This window comes from Trichechus manatus, unplaced genomic scaffold, assembly GCF_000243295.1.
Source record: "Trichechus manatus latirostris isolate Lorelei unplaced genomic scaffold, TriManLat1.0 scaffold00013, whole genome shotgun sequence".
Taxonomy (NCBI): domain Eukaryota; kingdom Metazoa; phylum Chordata; class Mammalia; order Sirenia; family Trichechidae; genus Trichechus; species Trichechus manatus.
This window is the reverse complement of record NW_004443949.1, coordinates 8,619,798-8,641,723: the sequence shown is the minus strand read 5'-3', so window position 1 is coordinate 8,641,723 and position 21,926 is coordinate 8,619,798.

The following is a 21,926-nucleotide window of genomic DNA, read 5'->3' as shown; positions in this document are numbered from 1 at the left end:
CCATTCGGGTGTGTGGAATCCAAGCAGCCGGTGCTTCCCGGACAAGAGACTGTGGCCGCGGGAAGCAGAGGAGGCCAAGTGGGGGTGAAGAAGGACTGGGGCTGGGAAAGTGTATATCGCAAATTACCAGTTGTTTTGTCTCCCGATGGAAGCTCCGTGAAGCTGCTTTCTCGTACCCTCTGTTTGCTGGTCTCTGATAGTAGTCCAAGATGGCAGATCCATGCTGTGTTAGCTGGTATGGGACCTCTGCATGAATCTCTCTTCGCTCTCCATTCTCTGTCAGTTTTCTCACTCCATTTGGTGCTTGGATGAGTTCTTTATCTCTTCATTTGATGTGTTAGGGTTTCAGGATTGTCATTTTCTTTGTTCGGCTTAGTTTTTCGGATCTTTGCTGTGGAAGGACGGCATGGTGCCTCTGCCTAGAGCGCCATTTTCCCGGAAGTCTCCGTTTTTGTTTTTTTTTTTTTAATTGTACTTTAGATAAAGGTTTACAGAACAAACTAGCTTCTCAGTAAACAGTATACGTATTGTTTTATGACATTGGTTAACAACCCCACAATGTGTCAACACTCTCCCTTCTCAACCTTGGGTCTTCTAGTCTTTGCTCCTGGGCTGGTGTGCCCCTTTAGTCTGATTTTGTTTTTTGGTTCTGCCAAATCTTTGGCTGAAGGGTGAACCTTGGGATTTACTTCATTACTGAGCTGAAAGGTGTCCAGGGGCCATACTCTCAGAGTTTCTCCAGTCTCTGTCTGACCAGTAAGTCTGATTTTTTTTTGTAGGTTAGAATTTTGTTCTACATTTTTCTCCAGCTCTGTCTTGGACCCTTTGTTGTGATCCCTGTCAGAGCAGTCAGTGGTGGTAGCCGGGCACCATCTAGTTGTACTGGAGTCAGTCTGGTGGAGGCCGTGATAGTTGTGGTAGTTTGGACTAATCTTACCCTTGTGTCTTTAGTTTTCTTCATCCTCCCTTGCTTTCGAAGGGGTGAGACCAGTGGAGTATCTTAGATGGCTACTCATAGGCTTTTAAGACCCCAGATGCTACTCACCAAAGTAGAATGTAGAACATTTTCTTTATAAATTATGTTATGCCAATTGAGCTAGATGTTCCCTAAGACCATGGTCCCCACAGCCCCCAGCCTAGCAATTTGGTCCCTCAGGGAGTTTAGATGTGTCTATGGAGCTTCCATGTCCTTGAGAAATCACATAAAAATGAATATTTCTATTTCCCCTATCAATATTCAGAGGTTTTCAGATTATATATATATATATAAATTGCTAAGTAATTGATTCTAGGCAAATGGCAGTTAAGAAATAAAAATGGGACTCATTATGTAGTAGAAAACAAGACAGATGTTTCAATAGATTAAAGATATATTTCTGGAAGATCTGTAAGATATTTAAATAATAACAAGGAAATAGCACCACTGGAGAAGCTGCTTTGGAGGTGGGGATCAAGTCTACTAGAGGGACTCTGGAGCTTAGAAGGCCAAATACAAGATGTGCAATTAAGAAGGTGACATTAAAACAGGCAATGGATAGTTACTGCCGTCCTCCACTCCTCCATAGGGGATACAGTGATCTGGTGGATCTACACCTTCTCAGCCTCCCACCCTGTAGACCTCACAGTTATCCCTCCACCACCTCCCATAAGTTAATTGACTATATAGTCTTGTCTTGGCATCTGTTTCTCTGAGGACCTGAACTAACACATAGTTTCATCCTTTAAGTGGTAAGAATTAAAAAGAACCAGAAGGAATGCCACATTCACAGAGTGGAATAGGTAAGTGTGTTCTTAGCAGAGGGACTAAAAAAAAAACCTCAAAAAACCAAACCCATTGCCCTCGAGTCAATTCCAACTCATAGCGACCCAACAGGACAGAGTAGAACTGCCCCATAGGGTCACCAAGGAGCAGATGATGGATTCAAACTGCTGACCTTCGGGTTAGCTGCTGAGCTCTTAACCATTGTGCTACCAGGACTCCAGTAGAGGGACTAGCATGTGCAAATGTCATCACTGAGCAACGAACTTCAACTTTATGGGAAATGAAAGACCGCATCCTCACTCATTGTGAGTTAGGGAGAGTGTGGAAAAATATTAAAGAAATAGACAAAAGCGAGAGTAAGGCGGGGCTTTTGAGTCAAGTAGAACAGTTTGGATTTTCCTTCTTTTTTCATAAATGTAATGACAGGTTCTTAAAATGAGAAATCACATGATGAGACTTATGTTTTGACAAGATCACCTCAATGAAAAGATAAATGAATTAATCATTTTTTAAAGTATAGTCCAGTGATGCTATTTTAATTATTGGCAATGTTTACATATAAAACGAATGATCTATAATGTGGGAAGTCCATCCATTTCAGTTACCTTATACAATTCTATAAACAGTCTCAAGTTAAATATTGCTGCCAGGACCAATAGCTACTTCAAAGATATCATGAATAAAATGCCTTTGTTATTTGTGCAGAATCATAGTGATTTTGTTCTAATTTAACGTTAACATTGAACCAATTCAATAAAGTCTTAGACAGTCAATAATGTAAAATTTAACTACACAGTTAATGTCATGAAGGAAGAGCCAATAAGCTCAATGAGAAAGTTATAAAATACACAGTGTTCAATCACAATAATAGCAAATGTTATGCATTCTATTCGAGTTTGTCTAGGGCACTAAGAGACAGATGTGTAAGGAAGAAATGCCTTTAAATATTTATAAACTGTGTTAAAGAAAGAAATATAATAATTTAGGAAATTATGTCTGTGAAACTTGTGATTCTGGATCTGGTTGAGATCCAGAAAATCAAAACAGTAACAAATATTCATTATTCCTACTATCACTTCTTCTATGTAGGATATAAGTAAACTATACTATAATAGCTTATATTTTACAGAGACATTACTTTGCTTTATCTTTTTAGATATGTTTTTCCCTTTCCACGTTCCTAAAGGCATCCCCATAGACTGCACAACTTGAAAAGCTTATAAAGCTTCCATTACCTGATTTTCTTCCCTTCCTCTGTCCCTTCAATAACTCAACATTTATCAGTCCCTAATGATAAAGCTTTTCCAATGGCTAAGTCCATAGCCCAATTTAAGGAAGTTAGAACATCAAGTATTCCCCAAATTATTAATTCATGGAATGTACTGTTCTAATATAATTCATCATGGATACAATACAGATGATTTACAGTTGTTCTTTATTTTCGATTCCTTCCAAATTTCAAATATTGTATTTCATGAAGTTATTCTCTTTTATTGTCACCAAGGGAGCTCATTACAGAAGAGATATTCAGTTATTCAGTATTGTAGATGAAGCTAAGATTTTTAGGTAAGATTCACTTATCATTCACGAGTTCAGATCTGTAAATAATACTTTTAAAATACAACATCATAGGCAGCAGTCATATAATGGTTTGGTGAAGTAAAATTGATAATAATGTTGTACAAAATATATTGAGAGGAAAAAAAAATCACATCATGCTATCCATAAGGAAAAATACACAGAAAAGTTATACATTATTATGGAATGAATTGTGTTCCCAAAAAATATGTGTTGTAATTCCTAACCTCTTTGCCTGTGGTTATAATCCCATTTGGGAATGGGTTGTCTTTGTTCTGTGAATGAGTCAGGATTATTGTAGGGTATGTCTTAAATCAATCTCTTTTGAGGTATAAAAGAGATTAAACAAACCAGAGAAAGAAGCAGAGATGGGGAGAGATTGATGTCAAGCCACATGGAGATAGATCTCTAAGGAACCAGGAAAAAACTAAAGAGACAAGGACCTTCCTCCAGAGTCCGCAGAGAGAGACGGCCTTCCCCTAGAGCCAGTTCCCTGAATTCGGACTTCTAGCCTCCTGAACTCTGAGGAAATATATTTCTGTTTGCTAAAGCCACTATTTGTGGTATTTCTGTTATAGCAGTACTAGATATCTAAGACATACATGTTACACATATATCCTAAATAATGAATACAACTGCTCGATAACATTAATACAGCACAGAAAGATGTAAAAAGAAAGCCACTCCTGTACAAAACACAACTTCTCAGAGACTCTTCCTTCTGACAGTTTCAGTGTTTGCCTTGATAAGAGTAACTCCATGAATCTAAATTATATATTTAGATTTTTATGGAAGTTAAAATAATATATATTGATTTATTGCTGTGAAAGATAAGGGAATATGTTCTCTTATATAACCTCGTAAGAATTTAGTGGTATTTTTAAATATTTCCTTCACTGGTAAACTGTATACATTCAAATAAACAATTGCCTATTTCTTTATTTATGAACTATAAAATGTGTCAATTTTCTCCCACCTACAACAGATGGAATTTTAACTAGTCTATACAGGATTCACAAAACCACTTACAATTCTTGCAGAATTTTTAAATTCATTTTTTATTTTATTTATAATTTTTAAACAGCTTATATAATATGACATATTTTCATCTCAATTACTTCAAAAGTTTCTTTGATTTTTATTTATGACTCTACATGCCCCTTTTAAATCCACTTAACTACATAGCAGTTAGAGAAACCATTCTAAAGCAAAAATTGGATTTTGTAATTTTTTAAAAAAGAATCATCCATAGATAACCACTAATGATCTGGATACAATCCAGGCAATTTGGCATACTAGACAAGACTCTTTGTGTTCCTATCTCTGATTCTCACCCTCACATATCCCCTCCTTCCACAATCTATACCCTGGAAGTTTAAACCACATGCTACTTCTTTAAATAAGTTTGTACTTTCCAGTCTCTTAGACTTCACACAGTCTGTGTTCTTTCCTGGAGTAATCTTAACATTTTTTCATTCTTTACTTATTATGATTGTCTTCAAACCGTGTAAGATATCGTCTACTTATGGAAGTATTAGCTGAACTCCTTCACATGCTTCCGTAGCATTCTCTATATTTTTAATTCAAATATTTGTTATATTATACTACAATTATATATTGTATATTGTAATTATATATGTGTATGTGTGTGTGTGTATATGCCATATTTTAAACAAACAATGGGTTCCTTCTACGTTTGTTTGCCAAGGGCAACTTGCCCCCACCAAGTATTTTCAGAAGCACTGCTGTGCCAATTTTTTTTACATATTGCTGTAAAAAATTAACATAGCACAATTATGAAAATACCTCATGGGAGAGGGAGGACGATGTCGTTGGCAAACAAATGTAGAAGGTGTGTGTTATTTGCATAAAAATAAGATATATAGATGTACACATGCAAGTAAATGTGTACATTTTGGCTGCTAACCAAAATATGTACATTTGGCCACTAACCAGTTCGAATCCACCAGCCACTCCTTGGAAACCCTATGGGCCAGTTCTGCTCTGTCCTATAAAGTTGCTATGAGTCAGAATTGACTTGACAGCAACGGGTTTATATATATCTGAGATATCGAGCACTTTTTTGATGGAGTCAAAATATTTTGTTTAATATCCCTTAAAGTGCTGGCACTTAGAAAGCAATTAATAAATATTTACTGAAGAGATTATTTGCACATAACCCCAATATTTTCCCTATATTATTGGAGCCCAAGCTACAATAATCTGGGTCTAGGTTTATCAAATTTTCTCTATTTTCATTCTTGCTCCCATGAATTCATTCTTTACAGAGAAGCAGAGAAAACTTATTTTTTGAACTTAATTCATATTAAACTCTACTTAAAATGCCCCAAATATTTCCTATTTCACTTCAAAAGACACAAACAATTTACCTCTGTTTGTAAAACTCCATATGATCTAGCTCCTACCTACCTTATCAATCTGTTATTTTACTGGTTTGCTGTAATCACTCTGATTCAGATATATTGACTTTCTATTTCCTTCTTACAATTATCACATTCTTTCCTATGACACTGTTTTCCTTTACCAGAAGTGCTCTCTTTGGCCATCCTCTTACAATCCTTCAGATCTCTGCTCATAAAACCCTCCTGTATCAGTTATGTATTACAACAATAATGCTGTGTAACGAATCATCCAGAAATCACTCAGTGGCTTACAAAGCATTTATTTAGCTCCGAAGGCTGTAGCTCACTGAGTTAACATGGCCTCATCTAAGTGGTTCTTTATTTCTTGTTGGGATCACTTATGTGTCTATTGAGCAGCTCACTTTCAGCTGGGACTATGAGGATGATGACATCTCATCTTCTAGCAGTCTAAACTGAACATGTTCTCATGGTAGGAGCAGAGGTTTAAAAACAGAAGTGAAAGCTACTCCATGTGTCACATTGCTGACATCTCTTTGGCCAGAGCACGTTCAATGTCCAAACTCAGAATCAAAGAGTGGGGGAATAGAGTCCACCACTGTAGTGAGATCATCTGCAGCACCGCATATCAAAGGACATGGAGAAGTGAAGAATCGTGACCATGATTGAAATTAATCTACCATAGTCTACCCTCTAGCAACAAATATTCACATCTTTGTACATGCAAAATACAGTCATTCCCTGCCAACATCAACAAAGTTTCATTGAATCATATCAAGCTCCAAGTCTAGAACCTCCTGGTGAATATTAAGTCTGAAGGAACCTAATTTTGATCTGGGTAACTATGAACTAAAAAAGAAACTCTCCACAAACCCAACGTATACAATGATGAGAGAGTGGCAGAATAGTGACAATAAACACTTTTATTCCAAATGGAGAAGAAAGAGAGGTACAAAGCAATAGCAGCTTGATAGCAATTTTCAAATTCTGCTGAGTAAATGTTGTCTGGGTTGCTATTCTGGGGTTAGGAAGCATCCCCTGGACAGACCTCGATTCTATTGCCTGGGAGAGGCTGCCCAGCCTGTTTTCTTCAGCCATCATTTGCTTTCCACTATTCTTTTCTGGCACTTGTGATCAAAGGCACTAGAAAATATTGTAAAATTTTCTCAGCCTGTTTCCGAGTAAAATTTTGGAGGCTCAGAATTTTGCTGTTAATAATTTAAGCAGACTCCGTTGCTTATATTTCAGGCTGTAGGAAGTGTTTTCATTATTATTTCCTGAAAAACTCTGTGAACATTATTATCCATTGATTATAATCCACTCCACATTATAAAAGCCACAATCATAATTACCTTCCTGCTGTGCCTCCTTCTTGGACTTATTTTCTGCTACTTTGAAGCCAGGCTTCTGTGGGCTGTGCCTTTAAGTTTTCGAGAAGCATTTTTAAGAGGGCTGAAAAGTGTTTAGGAGTCAATGACTTAATTTTTTAAGAGATTTTGACAAAGAGATTCAAAACTCTATGGTTCTGAGAACTGTACTACAAGGCCACATCTTATCTGAGATAATTATACTGGCTCAGGTTAATAAACAATTTTATTTTCTAATCTAACAAGTTCTGGCCTCTCCTGCAAACTCCCTCTCATGTTTTTTTGAGCATATCACTTTCTTGGAGTATCTTATAATATATAATTAAGAAGAATCAGCTGCCACTTCCAACACTTAGCCTGGAGAGCTCTTTGTCCAAATGCAGAAGTTTATTATACATTTTCTGTGTTCTAATTTATAGCAGTCAATATTTCACCACTAGCACACATATCACTAGTTAGCCTGGATGCATAGCAGGTATCATGGACATATGGTAAGCCTCTGCCAACCAATGCAATACGCTTTATTTTATTTTTGTTATGGAAGCATTCTGCTTTTAAGTATGGATTTCTGTATGAGATTTATGTTGTCACAATTATGCTGTGTAATAAACCACCTCAGATCTCAATGGCTTAAAACAACCACCGTTTGTTCCCCCTCAAGTGTGCAGGTCAGAAGTTTTGTCCAGGTTAAGGTGTGTATTTCTTCTTATTCTCAGCTCAGCTCAGCTCCTACATCTGCCGTTCAGTTGGGTTTTTTGTCAGATGGGGTGATGGGATGATTTTACCTTGCATTTCTCAACAAGTGACAGTGGATTTAGTGAGGTTCTCCGGCAGTAACGTAGCTTTTAAAAATAGCAGCAAGAGGTTCTGCTTGTAAGAAGCTTGCTAATATAACAGTAGCCAAACCAAGACAAATGCCTGACTTTAGATTTTCAGATTTAAGAGGTTGGCTTGCAAAATCACATGGCAAAGGACCTGAGGTGAGAGGAGGATTGGGATCATTAATGCAATTGATTGACAACATCTTTCTTGATTAAATAAGCTTGAGTGTCTCATGTTCCCTGAACAGCTTGTCTAGCCATTCTCCTACTTTAATTTGTGAATATGCAGTGCGTTTCTATACTTGACTGATTTTGGTCCTTAGAGTGTTTATTGAAGCTGACCCCTCAGACCCAGGTGATTCATTATTTCTAGGCTACCATGGAAATTTAGTCCTTGTAACCAGGCCTATAGAACAATTAGAATCTTGATGGGAGACTGTATTGAGAAGTACTGTAGAATTTCTCATATGTCAAGCACTGCATCACCTCTGATCAAATGCTATCATAGAGAATACAGTGACCAATATGCCAGTGTGGTCAGAAAGAATTCAGTTAACACTATAATTGTAAAAGGAATGATAATAGTGAAGTAGTATATGAGAGATAGGTTAGTATCAGTTTCAAATTATAATTTAAGAGAGCAATTTAATCAGTTAGCAACTGCAATAACTAAAAGTTATTTCTGTACCTACCCAGTGGTACAAGATCCTTTATCGTTGTCAAAATTAACTATAGGTGTTACAGAATAAGTTGATATAAAATGAGGTCAAGATAATGTTACTTTCACCTAAGATAGCCAAATGACGCTAAATAAAGAAATAAACTGTAAAAACACTTTATATTTAAAAGAGATGGCACCACGTTTTAAAATCAGTAGAAAGCAGTGTGGGTAAATTATTTAGAATATTGGATCAATGAGGCAGGTTAAAGCCAATAAGGTAGTCAGGAATTGCTGTTTCTAAATTAAATATTTGAATCTAACAAGCGTTTAAAGTTTGTTCACACTTTAAAAAAGAATTTATGGTAGTAGACATTTTATATAGTACAACATTATAAATTATAAAAATAATGGCTTGTCCTAGCTAAATAATACAAGAGAAAATAAAGAATAGATGGGAGAAAGTTAAAAATGAGATCTTTGTTTAATAAAGTGGCAAAAAGTTAGAAAGAAACTTGATAGTTGCGGATTTATTGACCAGCCAGTGGTAACAAGAGTGTAACCCATTTTACAGATGGAATTAAAAATAAAGAAAGAAGAGATCACCACGGTTACCTAGAACCTCTGGAGAGAAACAGGAAAAAAAAAAAAAGAGAGAAAGGGGTTAAAAAAAAAAAAAAAGCTAACAGAGCTGTGCAATGATTTACCCTACCAGCCCAGAGGTTATGTTAGCAATTATTGAACAGGGAACTCAAAATTTCTTGCATTTGTGTTCCTTTAATATTTTCACAGTAAGCTTTATAAATGCTTACTGTTGCTGTTACATCTTCTGATTACATATGTATTTGTAGACATTCTTACATCTTGGTTTGTGTCATTGTAGCTTTACTATTTCAAATGTTAATGTTTAATGTGTTCTTGTCAGAAATATTTATTCTCTTTATTGTTTTGCGGGATGGTTTGTACAGAATTCTATCTGCACAAAGGCTAAATAATAGAAACCAGTATTTAAAACGACTGACAAGAAATAACATAAACTTCTTGGATGCAAACACTGGAATTATAATATTTCAGCTTTACTTTTGCTATGAGTTGTAAAAATTCTCACATAGGATATAGAATTGCTTAAAATATAAATATTTTCTTAATTAGCTTATCTTGATTATGAAAGTACACAGACTAAATTCCAAAGATTTAAAATAGAAAATAAGGATACCCACACACACATACATATACAAAGAACCAATTGCCATGCAGTTGACCGATGTGTGTCCTGTAGAACTGTGCTCCATAGGATTTTCAGTGGCTGACTTTTTTGAAATAGATCACCAGGCATTTCTTCTAAGGCACGGTTTTAAGCTGAGCAAACTATAGTAACCATTCCCAATTGATAAAGCCTACTTATGGAATATGAATTGCTGGTAAGGAATGGAGCCCTGGTGGCACAGTGGTTAACAGTTTGGCTGCTAACCAAAAGGTCTGCAGTTCAAATCCACCAGCCACTCCTTGGAAACCCTATGGGGCAGTTCTACCCTGTCTTGTAGGATCACTACGAGTCGGATGCGACTGCAATGGGTTTTTTTTTAAAGAAGCCCTCCTGGCACAGTGGTTAAGAGCTTGGCTGCTAACCAAAAGGTTGACAGTTGGAAGCCATCAACTGCTCTTTGGAAGCCCTATGGGACAGTTCTACTTTATGAGTGGGAACCAACTCAATGGCAACTGGTTGAATTTTGTTATAATCAGTATCTTTTAAAACTTTGTTCCTCTTGTCCTGATTGAGTGCACTACTACACATAGTCCCCAGGTTTTGGGGATATAAAATGTGATTAGAGAAAAAAATGGATGAAAAGAAAAAAAGAGTTTTGTACAGGTATACCTTTGGTTGAAATTCCTGTGAGAACATGCACTGCAAGTTTTTTAGAGATTGGCGGTGCGTGACTGAAGCACAGGAGAAAGTTCTTGGCTGGGGAAAGAGAGTTGAGGATACGGGCATTGAAATCATAAGAATAATACGTTTGCATTAAAAAAAATGGTAAAATGCTGATCATCTTCCTTTCCAGCAACATGGTTTTTTTTTCAACAGCATCATTTCTGATTTCCTCTTTGGATACATTTCTCCCTGAATGCACAAGAGTTTAGCGTGCATCCAACTGTAAATCCACAAAATACAGCCTTATTGGCTAATTGTCAAAAGCTAATTGTAATCTTCGTATTATTTTAAAATTCTAGGGATGGAATGTTCAGGCTGGTCCCTTGTATGTGACCCAAAGGAATTCATAAATAATTTAGAAATTATTTCCTTAAGGAAATACTTCATAATTTAGGCTTTTTGTCTCGATGGAATAATTTATTGTGTGTGTCAAAAGCAATAAGACATCGTTCTTTTGTTTGCATTTTTGCTATACCATGCACATTTTTTTTTCTCCTCCACTCCACCTTCCCAGGCAGATGGATATCCCAGAGAAAGTATAAAGTTGTTCATACTTAGAAGAAAGAGAAAGCCATGTCCATAAAATTAAAACTTTTACCTAATTTATCTTGCTTAAATGATTAAATAATTCTATTTTGACCGTTTTTCTTGGAATAAAGACATTCAAAGTGACCTCTAAATAACTCGATGTTAGCCTCCCCTATGTTCACAGCCTCATCTCATTATGTTTGAATTTGTGCTAACTTTCAAACCAAGATGTTGCCTTTTTTTTTTTTTTTTGATTCAGACAGCAAGATCTGTCTTTACTATAAGCAAACACATACAAAAAAAAAAAAAAAACAGTAAGGGTTTTAAAATTGTAAAACTAAACAAAGGAAACAATCACTCCCTAGGTTGCCCTTGTATGTTTCAGCCTGAAGTGTATTTTTGCAACGAAGCAAGAACCTCTGGACACATAATGGAAACACTGACAGACGCTTAACTCTACCAGCTCTGGCGGGTACGGCCATAATTCACTTCATAATACAAACTGATAAATAGTCCAGAGGGGTTCCTGCATTGGTGTTATTGAGTGTCTTGTAAAAAGTTCTAGTTTTAGGCTATGAAACTGCAAAATGAAACTGAATGATTCTCTTTGGAATAGATTCTGAACCAGGTCCCTCAACTACAGTGGTGATATCCTTATGGCAGGTTCTATGGATTGAGTTTTGTCCCCCCAAAATATGTGTATCTGCCTGTGGTTATAATCCCGTTTGTGAATGGGTTGTTTGTTATGTGAACGAGGCAGGATTAGGCTATGTCAGTGAAGATTTGGTTATGCTTAGAATGTTAATGAGGCTGGATTATGATGTATTTTGAGTCAATCCCTTTATTTTATTTTACTTTCGTGCTTTAGATGAAGTTTTATAGAACAAACTAACTTCTCAGTAAACAGTACACATATTGTTTTATGACTTTGGTTAACAACCCCATGACATGTCAACACTCTCTCTACTCGACCTTGGGTTCCCTATTACCAGCTTTCCTGTCCCCTCCTGCCTTCTAGTACTTGCCTCAGGCTGCTGTGCCCCTTTAGTCTCGTTGTGTCGTATGGGCCTGTCTAATCTTTGGTTAAAAGCTGAGCCTCAGAAGTGACTTCATTACAGAGCTAAAAGGGTGTATGGGGGCCATACTCTCAGGGTTTCTCCAGTCTCTGTCAGACCCATAAATCTGGTCTTGTTTTGAGTTAGAATTTTGTTCTACATTTTTTCTCCAGCTCTGTCCAGGACCCTCTATTGTGATCCCTGTCAGAGCATCGTTGGTGGTAGCTGGGCACCATCTAGCTGTACTGGACTCAGTCTGGTGGAGGCTGTGGTAATTGTGGTCCATTAATCCTTTGGACTAATCTTTCCCTTGTGTCTTTGTTTTCTTCATTTTCCCTGACTCTTGAAGGAGTAAGACCAGTGGAGTATCTTAGCTGGCTGCTCACAGGCTTTTAAGACCCCAGACACTACTCACCAAAGTAGAATGCAGAACATTTTCTTTATAAACTATGTTATGCTAATTGAACTAGATGTTACCTGAGACTATGGTCCCCACAGCCCTCAGTCCAGTAATTCGGTCCCTCAGGAAGTTTGGATTTGTCCATAAAGCTTCCATGACCTTACTCGGAACAGAGTGTGCTGGCTTCCCCAGTATTGTGTACTGTCTTACCCTTCACCAAAATTACCACTTATCTATCGCCTATTTAGTGTTTTCCCATCCCTACCTCTCTCCTCCCTTGTAACCATCAAAGATTGTTTCTTTTTGTGTGTAAACCTTTTCATGAGTTTTTATAGTAGAAGTCTCATACAATACTCATCCTTTTGTGAGTGATTTATTTTACTCAGCATAATGCCCTCCAGATTCATCCATGTTGTGAGATGCTTCACAGATTCATCATTGTTCTTTATCGCTGCATAGTACTCCATTGTGTGTGTGTACCATAGATTGTTTGTCCATTCATCTGTTGATAAGCATCTAGGTTGTTTCTATCATTTTGCTATTGTGAACAATGCTGCAATGAACATGGGTGCACGTATGTCTATTCGTGTGACAGCTCTTATTTTTCTAGGATATATTCCTAGGAGTGAGATTGCTGGATCATATGGTATTTCTATTTCTAGCTTTCTAAGGAAGCACCATATCATTTTCCAAAGTGTTTATACCATTTTATATTCCCACCAGCAGTGCATAAGTGTTCCTATCTCACCACAGCCTCTCCGACATTTATTATTTCCAATTTTCTTGATATGTGCCAGTAATGCTAGGGTGAGATTGTATCTCACTGTGGTTTTCATTTGCATTTCTCTAATGGCTAGTGATCAAGAGCATTTCCTCATGTGTCTGTTAGCTGCTTGAATGTCTTCTTTGGTGAAGTGTTATTCATTTCTTTTGCTCATTTTTTAATTGCATTATTTGTCTTTTTGTTGTAGAGGTTTTGGCTATTCCTGTAGATTTTAGATATTAGACCTTTGTTGGATTTGTCCAGGGGAGTTCCTGGGATGGGTTGTTTGTGGCACGTACTGGGGCCAACAAGGTGAGCCAGGGGTCAGTGCAGGGCAGGTTCCAGTAGGCCATGCTTGTGCTGCTCGAGAGTGCAATGTTCGGCACACAGTGCAGATAGGCAATGGGGGGGAGGGGGAGATTGTGATGTGTGGAGCTATTTGGGTATGAGAAAGAAGCGAGAGAGGAGAGAGAATCAGGAGGAAAAAGAAAGTGCCAAGAGAGACTGCCATTAGAGCAGAGAGAGGAGAAACTGAGAAATGAAGAAAAACAAAAAGGAAAAATGAAATAAAAATAAATAAAATTAAAAAAAAAAATGCCCCCAGGGATCCCTGCAGCAGTACAGCCCAGCTAGAATGGGTGGAGATGCTACACAGCACCAGGTATTCAGGAGACAGGAGAAGAAGGTAAGTTGAAAGAGATGAGAAACCAAGAAATGAAGAAAAATAAAAAGGAAAAAAGAAAGAAAATAAACAAGCAAAAAATAAAAAATTAAAAGCTCCCAGGGGTCCCACCAGTGTGATGGTGCCGACTAAGGAAACTGTTCCTCAGCCAAGTGGCACTTCATACCCTGTCAAGAAGAAGCAAAGACGTCATACGGTGTCAGGTGTTCAAGAGAAAGGAGGGGAGGAGGTGAGAGGCAGGGAAGAAACCAAAAGAGGCCAAAAAAAGTAACACCAGCAACAAAGGAATGGCACCGAAGAAGCTGGCCAAGTGTGGGCAGGGTGAATCTGTGCAGCACGGAACCATGTCTCCCATGCCGCAGTCACGGCCCACCAAGATGCAGCAGATTGACCTGCCCCGGAAGTGGCAAAGGCTAAGCAGGGTAGGCAGGGTGAGGGGTGGGAAAGCATGTATCACTGGTTACCAGGTGCTCTGTCTCCTTCTGGGAGCTCCATGAAACTGCTTTCCTGTACTCCCTGTCCACCGATCTCTGACAGAAGTCCAAGATGGATCCATGCTGGGTTAACTGATAGGGGACCTCCGCTAGTAACTCTCCTCACTCTGTTCTCTGTCAGTCTCTTATTCCCTTCAGTGCTTCGTTGAGTTCCTTATCTCTTCATTTGATGCTTAAAGTTCCAGGGTTGACGTTTGTCTCTGTTTTACTTCGTTTTTTGGGTCTTTGCTGTGGAGGGATGGCATGATGCTTCTGTCTATAGCACCATGTTGGCTCCACCTGATGTTCCCAATTTTTATTTTCTTCTTTGAAGTTAACTTTTACTCATGCAAAACATTGTAGTTTAAATGTTGCTTTTTCAATATAGAGGAATTTAGAGCAAAGAGTATAAACTGTCCTTCGGAGGGAAAGGTGGAATAGAGGGCTAAGCATATCTGACAGCTCTCAAGTCAATTAACAGATAGAATACAAAAATACTAACTAGATCTGTTGTTTTATCTTTTTTGGGTATTAATCCCCCTCCTTCTTAAATGAGCAGTCCAGACTGGGAAATCGATGTAATCACATTAAGCTTAAAATTTTATAATTTATCTCCTAAAATTCTACTGTCCAGGCCACCCACAATTTGTGAGAACTTTTAGCAGTTTGTCCCATTGATCTGTTATTTTACTATCCAGAGGAGCTTGTTTTAATCTGCATGCATCACAAATTCACTGTGCATTACATATTCAAGATTGCTTACAAAAATGCTAAGTAAGACCAGCTTTATCTGTGTTAATAGAAAAGTTGCACAAATAATCACAAACAGGAGGTAATCCATAAACCATTTGTATTTGATTTAGAATTTATTATGTAAATTACATTTTACTGCAAAGTTATCATTCTAATATAATTTGTTTAGGAGGATATTTAAATTAGTTTGCTTTCCCTTGTTATACACAACTGAAGGTGAAATGAGTCAGCATATAAGTCTACCTCAGTGAGGAGGAAATTGGGGAATTAAAAATATGTTGAGGAAAATAAAACACAATAGATAATAGTTGCACAAAGAAAGCTCTTGTATCAATTATTGAATTAGTAATATGAAGTTTAGATAGCAGCAAAAGAAGGCATTCTTTTTGTAGAATTTCTTGTCATTTTTATATCTCACAAATACCACTATTTGCACTATCCCAAAATGAAATAATTTTTCCTACCATCCTTAAAAACATATTTTGCACACTAAATTCCTTTTCTGATTTTTTAAAGTTCTGTACACTCTTAAAGGAGCACTGCTGGTGCAGTGGTTAATGCACTCGGCTGCTAAGCAGACATTTGGCGGTTTGAATCCACCAGTCGCTCCGTAGGAGAAAGATGTGGTAGTCTGATTTTGTAAACAATTACAGCCTTGGAAACCCTTTGGGGACAGTTCTACTCTGTCTTATATGGTTACTGTGAGTCAGAATCTACTTGAAAGCAGGGGGTGGTGGGTACGGGAATACTGAGGCTTACTCGGTCTGAAGTAAATAAAAATACACTTGGGCTTCAGAGAGATGACAGTAAAAATCAAAGTGCAATCACACATTGTGAAGGAAAAATTTACAAAGAAACAAACATATGACCCTCAGTTTTTATACACTCACAAGCAAATTCTGAAACCTTTTTTCATTCTGCAGTAATACACTAATACCTCTGCTAAAGCTATATAAACATTAGCACTGCTTCTCCAAAACTTGATCAATCTTCTCTCCATCACCTCTAAACTTCTACACCACTTCACTTCTAAATATGATCTCATCTCACCTATCTTAAACATTAAAACAAAACAGAACAACAATAAAAAAACTACCAAAACCAAGGTCAAAAAAACCCTAAAAGTAGCCTTTCTTAACTCTCTGTCTTCTTCAGGTATGATGTTTCTCTCCTCCTCCTATACTGTCAATCTTCTTTTAAGAATGCACTCTGCGTTAATGCATTTAGACATCGACCTGAAAACAAAAAACCCAAACCAGGTACTTGCAAGTCAATTCTGATTCATGGATATCCCATGCGTGTCAGAGTAGAGCTGTGCCCCATAGGCTTTTAATGCCTGTGACCTTTCAGAAGCAGATAGCCAGGCCTTTCTTTTGAGGCACCTGTGTGGATTTGAAGCTCCAATCTTTTGGTTAAGGTGCCAAGCCTTTAACCGTTTGCACCACCCAGTGACTAATAAATTGTTTACAATTACACTTTTTTTTTTTTTTGTCTCTAACTGCCTTAATGAACTTTCAGAATCTTGAGGGAAATGTATGTGATTTAATTATTCTATACTTCTAGTTGGAGCCCTGGTGGCATAGTGGTTAAGAGCTCTGCTGCTGACCGAAATGTCAGCAGTTCAAATCCAGCAGCCACTCCTTGGAAACCCTATAGGGCAGTTTTACTCGGTCCTACAGGGTCGCTATGGGTCAGAATCAACTCGACGGCACCTAACAACAACAACATACCTCCAGTAAGTAGCACAATCACTAAAATGTAACTCAAAAACAGTAAATATTTGCCACAGAATAAATGACTCCTTTTGATGGTAGACAAGTAAATATATATTTTACATTATTGCAAATGGGCAAATGATTTGAAGAGAAGCCCCATAAATAATCAGTACAAATGACCATTGAAAGTATAAAAATAGTTTGAACACCACCAAGAGTCAAATAGTGCAAAATTTAGAAACTGAAATCCTAGTTTGCTCAACATAATTTAGACAATGTTTAAATCAAAACAACAGCTTATGTTATTTACTCCACTTTAGCCTCTAATACTTCATTTCTTTTAAATAGTCATGAGTAATTTGGCTTAAAACAGCTGACAAAAGTTTTGGGAGTGGTAACAAGTTTATATGCATGTACACACACACACTCTCGCATTATATGACTAAGCTCATGGGGTTGGTTTATCTCAATATTGGTGATACTGAATTTTGTCCTGTGGTTAAAATAATGTCTACCAAATTGCTTCACTTTAAAGTTAGTTGTGATTTGTACTTTGTCATTTGTCAGAAGCTATTCTGAGACTATGTAAATAACCCATTTCTTTACAAAAGTTTATATATTCAGTTTAGCGTGTTCTTGCTGTTGTTAGGTGCCTTCGAGCTGATTCTGACTCAAAGCATCCCGATGTACGACAGAAGGAAACGCTGCCTGGTGCCGCACCATCCTCACAATCATGTCTACGCTTAAGCTTATCGTCGCAGTCACTGCGTCAATCCATCTTGTTGAGTGTCTTCCTCTCTTTTGCTGACCTTATACTTTACCAAGCATGCTGTCCTTTTCCAGGGACTGGTCCCTCTTGATAACATGTCCAAAGTACGTGGGACAAAATCTTGCCATCTTTGCTTCTAAGGGTCATTCTGGCTGTATGTCTACTAAGACAGATTTGTTCATTCTTCTGGCAGACCATGGTATATTCAATATTCTTCACCAAAACCATAATTCCAAGGCATCAATTATTCTTCGGTCTTCCTTATTCCTGGTTCACAAAGTGCAGAGGGACAACTCAATTCAAACACTCAATGATGCATTCCATTAGTGAAAAAAACATTTTATCAAGAAAAAATTCAAAGCAAAAAATAGGGTCAAAAGCATTCTTGTCTGTGCTTCAGCCCTGCCAGTCTATGTAAATATAGCCTGCTGGGAATATGCATTACGGATTAATTTGGGGGAGAAAGAGTATTGAGTCTTTTAATCCATAATGATAGCGTATCTTTACATTTGTTCATTTCTTCCTTGTATTTTTTTTTCCTTAGCACTATTTTGTAGTTTTCAGAACGCTCAGATGCCCTGTTATGTTACCTAGTGCTGTTTAAAATAAAACAGATTTTTCTTTTATTCTCAATTGTTTGTCAGTTGAAATTGTCAGTCTTCCTGCATTTAGCATTTCATCCTGCTAACCTCTTTTGCATAAATTCTGCTTTCTCTCAGACCCATGTTAGAATATACTTCTGAAATTGCACCAGAGAAAATTATGTCTAATACATATCCCAGAGATATTTTATGTAGCTATATCCCACCCACCCCCCAAAAAAACACCCTGGAAGCCTCATGGTTCCTCCCCTACTAGAAATAGAAGCGTGCAGACTCAGCACATCAACAATAAAGATTTATTTTAACCATCTATTATGGATTGAATTGTGTCACCCAAAATATGTATGTAAGTCCTGGCCCCTGTACCTTTGGATGTAATCCAGTTAGGAATTAGGTTTTATTTTTTCTTTTTTATATAAATAAGGCAATACCAGAGTAGAGTGGGTCCTAAATTTAATAATCTCTGAATTATGAAAAGAGCAGAATAGAGAGACACACACAAGGGGAAGACAAACACCTGTCCACAAGCAAAAGGATTGCTGAATGTCACCAGAAATAAGGAAGGAAACTCATAGAAGGAATTGACAAGGCCAAGGTTCTGATACAGACTTTTAGCTTCCTGAACTGTGAGGAAATAAATATCTGTTCTTTAAAGCCACCCACTTCTGGTGTTTCTGTTAGGGTAGAGCTACATAACTAAGAATTATTTCAATAGGTAACTAGGACAGAATCTACAGGAATTTCATAAAACTTGATTCAGAATCTTATCCCAGATTATCATTTTACCGTTTTTTGAGGTTTTTTTTGATTAGATATAATTTCAGTTTTATATTCTATATATTTAAATAATAATTTTTAAAACTTTTAACTTAAGAAATTATGTTCTATCCTTTACAGACATGTGCGGTGAGCCAAGATGAAAAATGCATTTCTGCAGGGCTATAGCTTTCAGCAAATAATTGACATTACCCAGTGATGAGATCACAAGCTTTTATTACTTACACAATGATCAAGACAAAGACAAATTGGGCAAGATTCATCATGGGTTTGATGTTCCTCAGACCCTCGTCTCATGGTGAGTTAACAAGGGAAATTTCCTCTACACATATCCCAGGATGCATCGTAGGCAGAACACGAAGGGACTAAGGGATGAAGGTGTTATATATCTTAAACTACAGAGCAATAAATAAGCGCTGGAGTGCATGGAAAAAGGGAAACAGCGGTAAGAAGAAGGGGCCTTTGTTCATCTACAGCTGGCCTGACCATCCTCTTACTAAGCTTTATTCAAATTCAAACAGTATAGCCATCCTGTGACCAAGGTGCATGACCAGAAAGGATATTCCTTCCCCTTTAGCTACAATATTAATTTCTTAAGTCTGCATTTTCCAATCAATGATACAGTGGGTTAAAAGTCACCAGGAGATACTGCTTTCCCTGAGCTGCATACTTAGTACAATTAAGAAGTCGGGAAGTTTGTGGGAAGTAAAACTCAAGCTGGGAGAACAATTTCCTTCAGTATGACTTCAAGTGTTAGTATCATTGTGTTCAATTCAATAAAATGCGATACACACACTCATATATGTATATGTATACATATATGTATACATACGTGTATATGTGTGTGCATGTAGAGTTCCTGGGTGGTGCTAACACTTAGCACATTCACCTGGAACTGAAAGATTGGAGATTAGAGTCCACCCTGAAGTGCCTCAGAAGAAGGCCTCGAGATCTACTTTCAAAAAATCAGTCATTGAAAACCATACGGAGCACAGTTCTACTCTGACACACGTGAGCTCGCCATGAGTCAAAGTCGACTCAGTGACAACAGGTTTTCTGTATATTTATATATAAAATCAGGCAGTGTTAAAAATATAAAAATTGAGAAGGAATATTTGACTTTATTCTCAAAGACAGCTTTTTGACCTGTGGAAGGATAAGCCATACAAATAATTATAAAATATTTGGGTAGTGTTATAAAGCAGAGGTTTTACTAAGGGGGAGGTGGAGGCGGGCCTTCACAAAGGGCAGCTGAGTAGGTTTCACACAGCAGATCCTGTATGTCTTCTAAGTAAGAAACAAATGTTCCAATTTTTCTTGAGAATAACATTAGAAGCAATATGTGCATAGAGGTAAGTTGTGAAGTTGTTACTTTCAATTCAAACATAACATTGCACTTACTTGGCAAATGATCCATGAAGATGGTCCTGCCAAGAAAATTGGCATAAATTTACTGGAGACATTTTTGAAATGCTTATCAAGTGTGCTTTGCATTTGATGAACAAATTATCCTGTGCATTGAAAACCATGGAATATTTCAGTAAATTGTTAAATATTTTAAATGAGTATTATTCAATTATTGATAATTATAGATATATAGATATGAATGGGATTTTATGAATATTTTATTTTTACTGTAATTTACATCTCACTGGTCAGATAAAAAGAAAATTCTTACTACTAATTAATTCATCTACTTTAATTAGAACTAAGAAATATGGCCTATCTGCATTTCATATTGCACTTACTCATAATTTATTAGATTGACAATATTTTAGTGGAAACTCTCCACTGCTATTCTCTAGAATGTGTAGGGAAGTGAACATTCATCATTCTTAAAAAGAACATAAGGAGAAATTAGAAAGAATAATAACATTTTCATAAATTATATAACAAAGCTCCATATTAATGCTAAAAAAGAAAATGGAATAGGAATGTAAGATTCTGTTTCAGTAAATAATTTATTTCTTGGTAAAGGCATTAAAAATAGAAACAAAGTCTAGTTCAAACAAACTCATTATCAATGCATTCGTGATTTATTTTGTCAGAGGGAAATTTCCTACTTAATGCAATAGTTTTTCTTTTCTAAGTAAATATGAAGTTTACTTAACTTCTACACTTAATCTGTTCTAATTCAGTTTTAATATATATTTACAAGTATAATTGTTTTTAATGTTTTTCCCCTAAGGGTAAATAAAAAAATAATTTAATTCCGAGAAGCGGAAATTTGTCCTCCAAGCAAATTAATCTGCTTATGTAACAGAATTTATAATACGTTTTACTTTGAAATACACAAATGGACTTATTTCCCAATTTCCCTTTTCTTAAATTATAAATGTTCCTTCCACAAATATGAATACTGCAGCTAAGAAGGAAATTATACCCGAAGTCTGTGGAGCTTTTTATGATTCATTTTCCATTTGTATCTGGATTCATGTTGACTACTATGCAGAAACTGTCCTTGTTTGACATGCTATCAGTGGAGTCACAGCACTATCTTGTACAAATTTCATTACCTGAATTCTAGATAAGTTGTATGAATATTATAAAATAGACTACAAGTTGTTCCAATACTTAATTTTGCATTATTTTAATCTTAAACTATGGTTTTATTTATGAGAACTTAAAAACTGTAATTTATTCAAATAGCAATTAAGTGTCAAATATTCAAACACCATATACTCTTCTTAAGTATAATATTACTGAACAACATTCAGAAATCAACGATAATAGATTATTACGATTAAAACACTATGCTTTTTCCTGTTATGCAATTTGCTTTTTGTCTTAGGCAGATTTCTAAGGTGACCCCCATGATCTTTGCCCCTTGGTGTTACTCCCAAGAACCATATGGGGTGGTTCTACCCTGTCCTATAGGGTTGCTATGAGTTGGAATTGACTCGATGGCAATG